The 14,490-nt window shown below is 44.8% G+C and overlaps 1 protein-coding gene and 1 long non-coding RNA gene across 3 annotated transcripts in view; one reads left to right on the plus strand and one right to left on the minus strand.

The window, feature by feature from the left end:
- Nucleotides 1-9,161, minus strand: part of LOC123579160 — a 21,863-nt gene extending 12,702 nt beyond the window's left edge. The window contains exons 1-2 of the long non-coding RNA XR_006702657.1: nt 8,560-9,161; nt 8,299-8,420 (exon numbers count right to left, since the gene is read on the minus strand). This is a non-coding gene — a long non-coding RNA (uncharacterized LOC123579160). The remainder of the gene's footprint in view (nt 1-8,298; nt 8,421-8,559) is intronic.
- FTO (FTO alpha-ketoglutarate dependent dioxygenase) overlaps nt 1-14,490 on the plus strand; it is a 393,904-nt gene that overhangs the window by 350,042 nt on the left and 29,372 nt on the right. The window lies entirely within an intron of this gene.

A 14,490-nucleotide genomic window follows, 5' to 3' on the forward strand; every position in this document is an offset into this window, starting at 1 on the left:
TTAGAAGGTCACTCCGGGCAGGCCAGTGGAGCGATTGTGGACCTGGTTTAGGACTAGCATGCCTTAGCGTGGGATCCTCAAGCAAGTTTCTGGTGGCAATAAAAATTCAGTGTTTCTTTTGCCGCGTTAGTTTTGGCATGCCGTGGTGGGATTAAAATAAAGGAAACGCAGGAACCTTCCTTCCAAGTAACATGGCCACAGGCACCGCGTTGCTGTCAGAATTACATTTGGAAGGAAGCCTGTGGAGGAAAATGGAACGGGGGGCTCCATTTAAGACACAAAAGAAATGTTGTTTTTGAAGCCGTCGGCTCATGAAAATGATTGCAGATCGTTTGGCAAACCCGGCGCAGCCTTGCAATCAATATTGATTATTAGTTCCAGTTAATATTTCTGCTCTGGAAATGACAGCGTTAAAAGCTGGCCATTGCCGTGCAGATTTACGGGCTTGGCACTTCACGGCCTTTTCGGTCCCTTCCCTGTGGATCGTGCGTGTGCTTGGGAGGGTGGGAAAGTGACAGGCCTTGGGAGTTGAAGAGAGGGAGGACTTACTCCCTGGCTGCCTCAGTGATAGGTGTTAAACACTCGGGTGCCTCACCTCCGAGCAGCGGGCGACAAGAGCTTGGGCGCCTCGCAGGAAGAGCCGTGCTCCGGCCCTGCCCCCTTTTTCTTCTTCATTTTTAGAGACCCTGCAAGGCTGCTCTTCCCGAACCCATCAGGAGCCAGCTCTCCGTGCAGGGGGAGGTGCTGAACCAGGGCTGGGGGCCGGAGAAGGATGAGGGAGGCGAGGCAGTGTCACTGTCTCCCCTGCTAGCAGCCAGAAGGAGAGAGAATCATTTGTGGCACTCTGGGGACAGTTTTGTCACCCTGACAGTAATGCTGTTATGCGCTGGCTTGACACACAGGATGAATCCATAAAGACAGATAAGTAACTGTGAAAGTGGCTGGGGATCAGGCTGAGTGCCACCACTCACCTGCAGTGACAAATAGATAGTCATGAAGGATTGGAAACCCTGCCCAACACGGAGATGTGTCAGCAGAGAGATGGACTACAGCCCCAGTGACACCGGCGGCTGGAGGAGAGCGGCCGTGTGCACGTGCGCGCCCCCGCGGGGTGCGCGAGGGGGGGATCTTCAGAGCCTGGCTTCGGGGGGGGGGGGGAGGGGGGCGCTCAGGCTTTCCTGGGCCTGGGGGGGGGGTGTTGGTGAAGGAGGATTTCAACTCGGTTTTTCCTTGTGCAATGGAATGGTGGGTGTTTATTGGTAAGATCAAGGGTGTTTGGTTCGGAAGGCTGCGTTCAGTTTCCATTTTCCCCGGGATTTTTTTCATACCAATAGGGGTCCCCATCTGCAAATGAAATGAATCCAAGTTTTGATAGTTAGCAAAATATTACTCCTAAGTGTCAGAGGCACCAGGCAAAGGGCAGACGGAAGCAGGGGGCCTCGTATTTATCTTTTCTGTTGGAAAGGTTTGTTATTTCTGGTTGGGAATCTGCTTTTCTTCAAGGAAAGAAATTCAGAGGGACATCGTTTGAAGAAACGAGCCATGTGCCAGGCGGATCTGCCCTTTCCCACCCGGGCTGGAGATCCAAACAGCACCGTGTTCTACACTCGTGAATCTCCTTGTTGATGTCATGCAGAGTACGCTTTGTTTTAATTACTCTTGAGGTCATGAATGCCTGGCTGTGCTCTCGGAGATTCCTGGAAAGTTATGGAACAGATACGAGGTGAAAATAAGCATCACGGCGAAGAGTAAAGCCTCCTCCGGTCCCTGTCAGGGATTGGGACAGAAGCCTTGAGATGTTGTACAGCCATTTAGAACTCTCTGCTTTCTTTAACCTACAAAGAATATTTTGGCCCCAGGGATAAGCCTAAATGTATCGAGGACCCAGACGTTTCTGCACGATGGGTCCTATGTCTGAAGCGCATGTTAGCGGGAAGTGGGAATGGAAGCAAACCGATATTCAAGTATGTTTTCTAGAACAGTGACCACGATTGTTAGCATTAATAAGCTGGCTCCATGCAGGGTGTGGAGAATCATCTACCAAGTCCTTGTGCGGTTTTTAATGTAATAATTAAAAAAAAAAATAACAGTGCTAAGCTTTTTTTTTTCCCCCTCGAATGAGTCCTCTTGTCGTGTTCCTTTGCTACCTGCCTTTGTCATAGGTAGATGTGTACTTAATCCCCCTCCACCATACTTAGCTGCTTATTTTTCTTCTGGGATCTTAACGCAGGGCACTTGTGTTTGAGAAGCTCTGTTTTCCTGCAAAGGGTTTTGTGTAGCTCAGACTCTTACAACTCCTGTTCCTCTCATGACTTCTGTTTGTGGGCTGTGTACTTTAGCATGTGTTTCCCTGCCTAGGCAGGTCCTCACAACTTTGTGTCTCTCGAGAAAATCCTGGGCCCTGTTTGTTGGTTTTAAGATACCGTATTTTAGTTTCGAATTTTTGGAGGCTAAGAATGTTTTAGACTAATTCAGCGATAATGAAAACCTTTTTTTTTTTTTTTTTTTTTTTTTTTTTTTTTTTGACCCTGGGTTCTGGGTTTGACATGTTCTGTCTGACCCTATCGTTCTAACCGTGATTTAAATTCCGAATTTCCAGAAGCCTTATTAAATATGTCAATTTGTGCACCAGCAAGGTAAATGTTCCTGTGAACTTTGACTCCTAAAGGAAACTCTATTTGAAAGGAATAAAAGATTTCCCTGATAAATATGTTCCTCATTTCGGGCTAATACTCTCAGTCGGAACGCTGGAATGGGGAAGGGCCAACCCATTGCCTGACCCCACTTGCTACCCCATTCTGGATCTAGCCCTATTTTACAACCCACAGCATTAGACTTTTATTTTGCCAAGATCACTTTCTCCAGGGGATATAAATCTCTCGAGTGCACACCTGATTAAATAGGCCTGCGTGGGGATAAAACAAAAAGGCGGGGGGCGAGCCACTTGCCACCACGGGGCTACAGGTAAGCGTGCCAGAGACTGGCGCTCAGGTGGCTGACCGGAGCCCTGTGGCTGTTTTTATTAACTTGGGAGCTGAGGTCACACCGCTTCCCAGGGCCTTTGCGACAAAATGCGAGCCAGGGGCCTCGCCCGGCTGCACATGTCCTCACTTTGATCCGCACAGGCTGTCCCGGAAGTTGTCCGGCTCCTGCCCGCCTACCCCATGGCTTGGCCGCGATGTGAGGGGGGCACCTCAGGCAAGGGGCACCGACGCCAGGGAGAGCTGAGATGTGCTAACACTTGTCACAGTTACTCTTTCCGTCGTCCTTGGCTGCTCATTTGCTGCCATTCCGCGAGCACTGACCAACTTTGTGGTCAGTTCCCTGCGCACCAGCCCTTGTCCATGAAACAAGTGTCCCATGATGCCGCTTCCCTCCGTCTCGGCACCAAACCCACCTTCTCAACGAGAGTGCCTTGGGAGAGAAATGTCTTCTGTAGCGTTTCACTGATCCTTGTCACCGGCTCTCCCTTTGTTCACCGGGTCAGACTATTCAGAGAGAAAACTGAGCTGCCTTTCAATACTCCCCCAGGGATGGAAAAATTATTTTGGTAATAAGATAACAATTTTTAAAAATTCATGTTCCCAGCACATTTGGCATCGTGCCCATCAATGCATGGCGTTCCCTCAGCACTTCCCACCCCCCCCCCCCCGCCAGTCCTCCTCACCATCCGCCTCTGGTCTGAGGGGTTGTGAGGACCTTTGGTGTATTTGGAACCCATCCCGTGGGCCAGCAACAAGCAGCACTTGAAACTCCCAGGAGGACACCTGGCTCAGGTAACTTACCCAGTAGCGCCCTTTCGAGTGGACTTTTGCACACCACCTTATTTCTCTTTATCTTCTTCACTGGCAGATAGCAGTGGCCCCACTTCACAGTGGGGGATCTCGGAGGTGGAGAAACCCCCCCCCCCCACGCCCCACCAAGTGGCTGGGCTAGAATTCACCATGGCATTTTTGCTGTCCCGGGAGACTTTGTGGGCACCGTGTCCCTGAGTCCTCAGAGCAGTCTGTGTGCGCTAGATGGGACAGGGGATGGTGTCCCACTTTGTAAGCGGGGAGGCTGAAGCTTAGGGAGACTGACTCATTCTCTTGGGGTCACAGCAGATGTTGAGTGACATAGCTGGGAAATGTAGCCCAGACCTTCCGACTCTTAGACCAACACCCTTTCCATTACACCAGGATTAACTCCACAGTCAAGAAAATCTCAAGAACAAAGCTACTCTTAAGTCTCTGTATAGCCTCCCCCTTTATATGACTCCAAATCCCCATGACAGCCAGCTGTAGCTTTCTGGGGGAGATCTCCAGAAGGGAAGGTCTCCCTCGGCTGGCTCTTCGGACCAGGCCAGGGAGGGCTTAGCAGAGGGCCCCACACGTAGGGCATGCTCACCACCCAGCCGGCATCGGAGATGCTGACGATCTAGACCCACCTTCTGGGACTCCTTGCCTTTTGCTGACTCATGGCCTGAGCGTGTGCCAGGCGCACAGGCTGTATCACAAAGATGGAGTGGATGTACGGAAGAAGAGTGTCAGGTGTTGCTAAGGACCAACCGGCAAGGTGTCCCTGTCAGTGGGGACAGAGAGCAGACACTGAAGGCAGGCGACTGCGCTCTGAAAACCTCCCGTCCCCGAAGCCTGTGCTTGGATCACAGGGGAAGCTGCCACACGTCAGCGTGTGGTGCATTTGCAAAGGTCAGCCTTTAATTACATGCACAGTTAAATGGAAATACTGTAGAGAGGTCACACTCGTATTTCTTTGGCCTTCATTAATGTTATTGCTCTGTCACATTCTCTCTCCTTGGGTTTGTAAATGAAAGTTCCTTTAATACATTTAAAAGGATTATTTATTTTTAATTGTTTTACCTCTGGAGGGAGAGGTTACTTTCTTTTTCTTTTTCTTTTTTTTTTTTTCTTTTTTTTTGGTGGGGGGGGTAGTTGAAAAAAAAAGACTTTGCCTATGCATTTCTTGCTAATTTATTTCAAACCTGGTGCTTTTTATAGTCTTATCTACTAATGCTTTTGATTAAAACACAAGCAAAAACCAGCCAACACGAACAGGTTGAATGCCACATCTGTGCAGAAGATAGCAGCTCACTTATTTATGGCTCCAAGAAATGGAGCCTAAATTAAGCTAGCTATTGCTGGAGAGTGGATAAGCGGCCATTATGAATTATCCTTAATTATAGCGATTTCCTAAACTAATAAACCTGCTAAATCTTTATTGCAAAGGTTAGTTTACGCAGTGCATATAAAATCCGCATGTGCTCTGCATCAGCCACCAGCTGTCTGACAGTGTGTTGCTATTTCAGTGAGTGCTCACATAAATTTTATGTTGGTTATATTAACAGTCAGTCCATATCACTACCCACAGATGCCAGTAGACATAAAAATTGCTCTCTAGTGAGCCTAAATATCCCTAGAAGCTAGTTGTGTCTAATGTTCCATGTAGTATTTGTACGTGAAAGCACCAGATTGGAGGGTTATTTACAGATGAATATTTCAATCCAGTTAGTTCATATAGGCCTACTTAGCCTTCTTTGCTGGTTTATTTGTATGCTAAATAATTCACCAAAGGTTCTTGTTTACTTTCTATAGTAGTTTCTATGAAATGCAAACAAGGGAGCCAACTTTAGGTGTTCAAAAGGCTAAGCAGCTCTGTGTTTAAATGCAGGTCAGAGCAGCAAATGCAGTCTTGCCCATGGGCTGTCACTCAGTTTTACACATCCTTCTTTTTTTTTCCTTCCTCCTCCAGATATAACTGGAGCTTGCTGCTTTCATAGGAATTTTTGGCTGGACTATCTTTATTCTAAATTTATCTTTTTCAATACCTGCTATATGCTACCTTCTGCTTGCACAATTAACCACCCAACGCCAGCAGCAAAGAACGCGTTCTTGGCTCTGAGAAGCCTCCCCACAGTCCTCTGGGCTGACAAGAATAGGTCAATTCTCTGCTATTGAAATGCCCTTGTTTTCTTCCTTCTTTTTTTTTTTTTTTTTTTTTTTCCTTTTCTTTTTCTTTCTTTTCTCTCCCGTGATTTTTTTTCCCCCCTGGTGCATTTCCAAATCTCAGGATTGGAAAGGACAGCAAATAGGACCTTTTCTCTTTTCCTGGAAAGCCCTGAGCCAGCCCAACCTCTGTCCCCCTGAAGGACAGAGGGGCAAAGTCCAGCTCTAAATGATGTAGTCTTTGGCAGCCCTCAAAATATCTGTTCACCTGAGTGGGAAAGATCATTGTTTTCTAGCGAGCTGACAGTTACCTGGCCCCATTGTTCACACGCCCCCGCAGCTCCGCTTCTACGTGAGAAAGATCTATCTGCCCCTACATTTTGCAAATGTTTATGATCCTAAACATTTGCCCCTAAAGAGATTGGAAAATAGCCTCCTTCATTTTCAGCCAGGCGCTGCTAAGATCATGAGAGAGTTCAATAGCAGTGCTAACTTTTTATTTAATAATATTGATTTTATCATTTTTACTACTTACAATGGGGATTGGTCGGCTGATAGTTATTTGACCTCCCTTTGTGCATGGCCGTGGAGTGCTTCGTGAAAGCTATTGACATATATCTCTCTTCTCCCACTCCTCTTCCAGTGGCCCATCTCGGGAAATAATATTGAGATGCAGTAACTGTTCCCTGATATTGATTTCAGATTGTGTTCATCACACCCTTCCCGGGGCCAGGCAAAGAGCAGCAGCCCTAGTTCTGGAAACCCTTGACTGCTGCGGGCTGAGGTATCATTTCCATCTTCCGGGCAAGAATATCCACCATACGTGTTTCAAAAAAAAGAAAAAAGAAAAAAAAATTAGCCGAGAAAATGAAAGCATGTTTTGATCTTGATTATTTCTTACGCATACATAATTAAACTGATCTCTTCGGTTTTATGTTGGGCTTTTTTTTTTTTTTTTTTTCAAGGAATACTAGAAGATCCATGGGTCCCTGAGCTGGTAGGAGGAACTCTGATTACATTTTAAGCTTCTGGGATTCAGAGTTTGACACACTCAGCCAGACCCAGGGCCTCTTTGACCTCGGTTCTCAGCCAGCTGGGACTGTTCTCAGCACCTGGGCCTTAAAAAAGGTTCCATGTTTTGCCTCCATGGAGTCAGTTGAGACAACAGCACATTTAAAAGAACCTGAGGTTTAACGTTCAGGGAGCAGCCAACCTAATCCAGTGATCATAATCACATTTATCCATAGGAAGGACACAACACGTAGTCTAGGTGGATGTGCATACTCATTGAGAAAAACACCAAGCTCAGAGCAAATAATACTGGAAATCCTAAGTTTTATAGGCCAAAAAAAAAAAAAAAAAAAAAAGGCAATAGAGAATCTGCACCAAGAATGATTATATATGGGCAGTGGGGTCGTGGGTTATTTATTTTGTCTTCTTTGGGCATTTCCACAATTCTCTAAATTTTCTTTCGTAATTAGGAATAAAAAAACAGCCCTATTCACAAGCGTTATTTTTGAAAATGGAAAAGTTAGTAGACGGATTGGAATTCTCCAGAAGATCCCTGACCTCCAAAGTGAATGCATTAGCCGAGGTGGAGATTGACTCACTGCCATGCTCATCTCTACTCGGAGAGAAGCAGGACAGACATCGCCCCTGTCGCAGTGCGCCTGCCAGTTTTTATTTTGTGAAGCCACCGGGGACTGCACTAGCCTTCGCCACCGAAACCTGAGTGCAAATGGTTAGGAAGAAGGGCTTTGGAATCAGACAGGCCCGGGTTCGATTCTCAGTTCTTTCTTTCACCAGCCATGACTTTACAAGCAAGTGACTTAACTTTCTCGGTACCTCAGTCTGCTTGTCTGGAAAATGGGTTATCAAGAGGATTAAATGGCACAGTGTATGTAAGCTCATAACATCCTGCCTGGCATCTCGTAAACAGTAAGTAAATGGTAATTGACATTGCTGGCATCTGTATAGCAATTTCCTCATCAAACCGGAGCCATAATGGGAATTAGCATAGTCACAGTCCACAGAATGGTGATTCTTTTCTTTCTCCGTAAGCCCAACTGGGACTCAATTAAGATCTATCCAGTGTCTAATCCATGTCAGATTTCCAGAACAAACCTGATTTCATATAGCACTCTTCGATTAAAGGCAATTCATTTTTAAGTGTACATCTACTTTCGTTATGGTTCTGAAAATGGGATCACCGTACTGATAATTCTTTCGCATAGGACGTACCCCTCCCCCGAACACAGGCACATGCACAGACACGCACACGCACCCCTCCTTCCTCCAGCAAGACTTCTTCCAGAGCAACGCCAGAAAACGTAACAAGAGCCTTTTAGAATATTACCTTATTTCTGTTGTAGAGTCAGTTTTGCTATTCTTGAGCCTTTTCCATTTGTGTGGTCAGAAACGCTTTCCGATATCTCGGGTCACGTTAGGATTCTTCCCTGCAGGCAGCCATCTTCAGGGCTGAAAGCAGAGTATAAAAAGCAGCTAAATTAGAGCCTTTACACAGTTGCCGGGACTGGCTTTAATGAGAGACAGCGAACATTTTGCAGGCTACTGAACTTCTGAAATGTGACAATCCAAGCAAATGAAATCATGGTACCTTTCATTGTAGTTTAATTGGACTCAAACTTGGCACGAGGGGCCGCTGAAAGCTGTATTCAATGAGATAGACAGGAATTGTACAACAGCTAATTCAGCCCACACAACACATCTTACAACTGTCCGAGCCCCACACCGCTCCCAGGACTGACTCTTGCGGTCAAGAGAGATAGAACCACCGTGAATGAAAGCAGAGATTAGAAGGCAGACCCAATACTGGCATAGTGAATGGCATACCTGTCACCCTGAGTTATGCACTTGAAATAACTCAGCCTCATGGCAGCCAGTACAGGCCAATTTATTTTAAAGAGGCAAAAAGAAGTGAGACAAACTTAGGCCTTCTCTTCTGCCTGCGAGGGTGTCAAGATATCAGTGTCAAGGAGCCCTCTTACCAGAAGGGTGAGGATGAGTTGAGCATAAACACTAACAAGGAGAGAACTAAGCATGGGCCTCCTGTTGAGTGGAGCTAAATGGGAATCCCAGTCGAGTAACCCAAAAAGCAGGAAATTACCATAGCTGTCAGGAAGGCGACCAAAATCCTGTCAGGCAACTACGCGAGGGCAAGATACGTTTTGAGGGGGAGTGATGTTGAAAAAGGAGATCGTTTTCGGATGGGCATGTCTGGAGCTAGGAGGCCCCTTGAAAGTTCCGGAGGGTATCGTGGCTTCCTTGTTTCGTCCCTGTATCGCGTCTGAGTGGCCCGGGTGGAGACCGACTGTGTAATCTCAGCCTCTTCTGGCCTACCCATCCCACCTGACCACTTGAGTCCACGTCTGCTGTTATTATGGCCGTAGGTTGAGCCAGTAAGGCTAGGAGAGTGGACAAATTGGGTGCCTGCATGTAACAGGCCATCCTGGACATTGATTTTTGAAGGTTCATTAGATAAATGCTGACATCACAGATTGATGTCTCTTTAAACCAGTACCTAGTGCAGGACCATCGAGGGAATCAAAAATATTGATGTAACATGTTTGAGCAGAAGGCTCGCTGGAGAATTCCCCTGCCTAAATGGGATCCATCAATTTAGGCTTTCTTTAATTATTCTAATTTCTGTGCATCGCATCAGAAGGGGCGTTTGCCTCCAGAACTGGTGTTTGTGTGGAACACTGCTCCCACTTGAGGGGCAAAGGACGGCCAGACAGGGGGCGCAACGGTCTATTTCTCCTTGTTGTTTGAGCTGCCGTTTCGTAATGAAAATTTCTGATCATAGCCTAATTTTCCCATACAGTGTGGCCATGGAATTGACAAGGGACTGATTAATGGGCCGACCCCGGGGCCAGGAGGCTGCTAGGTTGTTCTCTTGTGGAAGGCATGCTGGCAAAATAAAGTTGATGGTTTTGTTTGTGTTTAACCCTTCACCTTGGCACTATCAATACATTGAAGACATCATTTGTATCTGCAAGTGTTTCTTTAATTAAGACCTTCTAAAAATCTTTCCTATCGATTCATTCCATTATCCTATTGATTAGCTGCAGTGGATCATGTACTTGGTCGTCAGTGGAAGGCAACAGTCTCCGCCGTCTGTCATGACTACAGATGCAGACCACAGGCAGCTAGCATGCGGCGCCCAGGGCTGGCAGGAGTGTCTTGCGTTCTAATGAGGCATCGGCGGTGGCTCGGTGGGGTTTGCTGAACACCAACGAGAAAGCCCGTTGTCTCCTGCTGGAGGGGTGGCCAAGCATAAAGCATCCCCTCCAGTTATTTAGACCGCAGCCGCTTAGTGAACAGTATGCAGAGATGGGGTGGCTCGCGTCGGCGCGGGGGGGGGGGGGTGGGCAGGATTCTGCTCTGCATCTGAATTTGGAAATCTTGAGCCTTGAGACAAAAGCAGACTCAGAAATCTAGATGCAAGGCTTGGTTCCGAGACAGGCTGTCCATCTTCCTTTGCCCAGGCTACAGCTTTGTGCCCCCTCCCTCATGGGAATCAGCCTGCTCACGAGACCAGCGACAGGTGCCACGATGGGCTTCCTGTCTTAGGAGGGAAGAGCTGGCCACCTTTGTACGTGCTGCCATTGGTCATGGATCTAAATCACCCCCTCGTTTTCAAACTGAAGAAGCCTGTGGCGAAGTTAGCTCTGAAACCTGGTGTTTTGAAATATTCCTTAATATTGACAGTCACCAAGAGTCACCCTGGCTGGGGTTTGAGGATAGAAGGACTTTGGTGTTCTAGGATACTCAAAGTCAGAGGCGATAAGGTACTCACAAACAAGTTAAAGCACCCAGCACAGGGGAGCTGCTCCCTCAGGACATCAGTAATTGCTGACCTGCCGAAAATTCCTTTTTCTCCTTCTTGTACATGTACTGTTGCCCCCCCCCCCCCATGCCTTCATCCTTCAAATAAGCCAGAGCAGATGGCTTTCTTAAGCGCCCGGATGCCTTTCTGCCCAAGTGGAATCCAGTAGAAAAGGAAAACTGTAGAAGCAGGGAGGTTAGACCCGAGGCAGGTCAAGTTAGAGAACATGATGTCTCTGCTCTGACTCTTGCGGAAGCAGACGAGTTCATTTTTTACTCTCAGAGTGAGAATTCCCAAGACTTAGAAGCATCTCACCTCAGCAAGCTCATAGCGGTCTTCAGCTTCCTGGTCAGACTTGGCCTGGGTTTGCAGTAATGTGTGTGGTCCCCGAGCTCATGCCAGTGGCTCCTTTGTCCTCAAGAAAGGAAGCAGAAAGTCCCCCAATGTGGGTGTTGGGGATGAGAAGGTGGGAGTAGGAAAGCTGGCGGTGGCTGGCAGGAACTCTTTTTTTGAAAATGAGTATTGAAAAGAAGAATTTCCGCATTTATAAAACGTTTAAATCAAAGTTGAGTGCAAATGCATGGCTGATTTGGGTGTCTCCTACCCGCTGTTATTAATAGCCAGTTGTCCCTGCCAACCCAAATGTTCAGTTTCCCTTGGCACCAAATGGCCTGTTTTGGGTGTCCTACATTCTGTCCGGTGGGTTAACATCGTAGAACGAACGAACTGTTTTCTCAGGCCAGGGACCCGACCATCCAAACTGCCAGCTCTACCCTTGTAAACTTTCGTAAATGTCTTCTTTCCACATTTCTGTAAAATCTGTCATTATGCAGCTATCTCCCAGACTCTTCTCCAAAAGAAGAAGAAACTTATTTAGGTCTACGTGTACTTTCCATAAGGTGAATTGTTTAGAAAAGATAGTAGGAAACATTTGTAAGGCTCAGTACGTCTGAGTTTGCTTCTCCAATGAGTATGTTTTAAGTTAAGCTGCAGTCTGTGGTAATTAAAATCAGTTTTTGACAATTCAGAGCGGTATCAGACAGAAAAGAGAAGGCTCCTATAATCCCACCCCCTTAAGATAACCACTAAGAATATTCTAGTGTACTAAGTTTTTTTAGTGCACACATATGTTCACATATACTTCTTAAAGCAAAATTAGAATCATAGTATTTTATAACCTGCCTCTTTGCACTTACTATATCATGGGCAGTTTTTCATATCTTTACACATTCCCTGGGAACATGATTGTTAATAGAAACTTGTATAAATATGCCATCTTGATTTAATTTTTCTCCTCTTGTTGGACACTTAGGCTGTCTGTTTTTCCCCACATCGTATAAAATGCTGGGATGAGTCCCCTTGTCTGAAAATTTCGTGAGAATATTTGTCACCTTAGGATAAATTCCTAGAAATTGAATTACTGGGTCAAAGGATATGCACATTTTTAAGGCCTCTGACACGTATTGCCAAAATGTTCTTCCAAAAGGTTGAACCAATTATAGTCTCCCCCAGCAGCCCGTGAGCAAAACCCCTTTGCCCGTACCTTTGCCGGCATTGGAAACTGTGTGTGTGTGTGTGTGTGTGTGTGTGTGTGTGTGTGAACTGGTGTGAACTGCTTCATTTTCATAGATTAGGAGAACAGTGTCTCCTTGATTTTATTGACATCATTTTGATCACTGTTGAGGTAGCGGTATTTTCTCATATTTAAATATCTATTTCTGTTTCTTGTGAAATATTTGCCTGTGGCTTGGCCCATTTTTATTGGAATGTTTGGCTTTTTTCTAATGGATTTGAAGAATTTTTTCTTTTTAATTAAGAACTGTCGACCCTTTTCACAGATAATCAGATTAGATTCTTATAACCAGATTGAACGTTTCATGTGGACGTTAAGTTATACTTGGAATATCTTTGATAATGGCAACGTTATTAAGGTACTTTTTACTTTTTAAGCAATAGCTAGTTTTTCGCTGATAAAAAAGATATTGAAAAAGAATATGACGGTGTCAATCCAGCTTGAGTTAACTATCCCAGGACACTACTGGCATTTTATTACAGTTGTCAAAAAATAAAAAAAGAAAAGAAACCAACAATTTTATTGTTTTGATTATTGAGATCCAGCCACAGATCAACTGAGCAATTAAAATCTCTAAATAACACTCTCTGAATTGTCAAACAAAGGATTGGTTCCCAGTGGAAAGGACTTTTTTTCTAAAGAAGATAGTTTTCTCTGTAATGTCTGTGCCAGTAGATGGTTGCACTAATTGGAATATACAGAAATATTTTACCAGTTTAACAATGCATGACATCGTAATAAGATTGTGCTGACAAGCTTTTCTTTTTATGAAAGGTGATGTTACTGAATGCCTCTAATACACATGGCTCCTGTGTCTTTTTATGACATGTTAGAAATGAAATTTTTCGCAGAAATTAATCTGCTTTCCTAAATCTATTCTGTATATGAAATGATTTTTTTAAAGCAGGACAACAGAATCTCGGTTTCTGTTGTTTTTATTTAAGTCCTCGGAATAATATATTTTAAGGAATCCTAGAGGTGAACAGAGAGGGATCCCTATTAAATGCATATGAAACTGCTCATTCCAAATCCCACTAATCTGCCACGAGAATGTGTGAAGCCAGGTTCCCTGACTTCCCCTAGCTCAGGTGGCTGGCTGAGTGCAGGCTTGGGACAGTTAATGACAATCTTCCAAGATAAGCAGACTTAACATCAATATCCCTCTCCCTGATAATCTATATACTCTGGAGGTGGTGAGCTCTGGCAGGGTTTTGATGATTTTATGATGGCTTGTGCGTATTTACAGTGTGTTTAAAATACTCTTTTTAATTATCATTTGAGTGACAAAGCTTAATCTTTCGATCTTTATCTGCACCTCCTGCTGATGTATGTTTGTTAGGTAACTAAAAAGCGGAAATTTAGCAAAGCCAGAGCTTTCGCCAGTAATAAGGCTGAGGAGTCAATAGATGATTAACCCGCCTTTCTCCTCTTCATGAGAATAAAGGAGTCACTTTATAAAATCTTTGAAGGTGGCCCAGATTTTTCAAAGCAGCATCCTAGAAACATGTAATAGCTATACAGAAATGAGCAACATCTGAACTGCACAAAGCAAGCATGTATGGAAAAGAGTATCAGAACATCATTTGAATACCGTCCTTCAAACACGGATATAACTGTTGATGTCCCATTACACAGACCTTGAAACTGGCCATGTCCTATGTATTTTGCATACACATACATGTTTGTTTCATATATATATATACATATATATACATATATACATATACATATGTATATATAGATGACATATGCAGTGTATATATTATATACATATAAATTACCATGTGGAACTAAGCAGCCTATGTCATTAGATACTGATATTTTGTTAGATTTTAGAGGGTAAAAAGGACACAATCGTTATTTAGCCTATCATAGCCACACCTTAAGATGCCTCATTGGTATTATTTCATTTGAAAGAGGATAAAAGGCTAAGATTATTATTCCTTGCTGCAAATAAGCAAAGGTGTGTGTGTTAATAATGGATGCTTGGGATTTAGAATTAAATATTGAAACTCTGTCTTGATTTTTCCAGAATGATGAGGCACAACTACTACCCTTTTTGAAAGCCCTTGTTTCTTACAACAATAGGTCAAAATCGTAAGCAAAAGCAGAGGAAAACAATCCCA

This window comes from Leopardus geoffroyi, chromosome E2 (assembly GCF_018350155.1).
Source record: "Leopardus geoffroyi isolate Oge1 chromosome E2, O.geoffroyi_Oge1_pat1.0, whole genome shotgun sequence".
NCBI lineage: Eukaryota > Metazoa > Chordata > Mammalia > Carnivora > Felidae > Leopardus > Leopardus geoffroyi.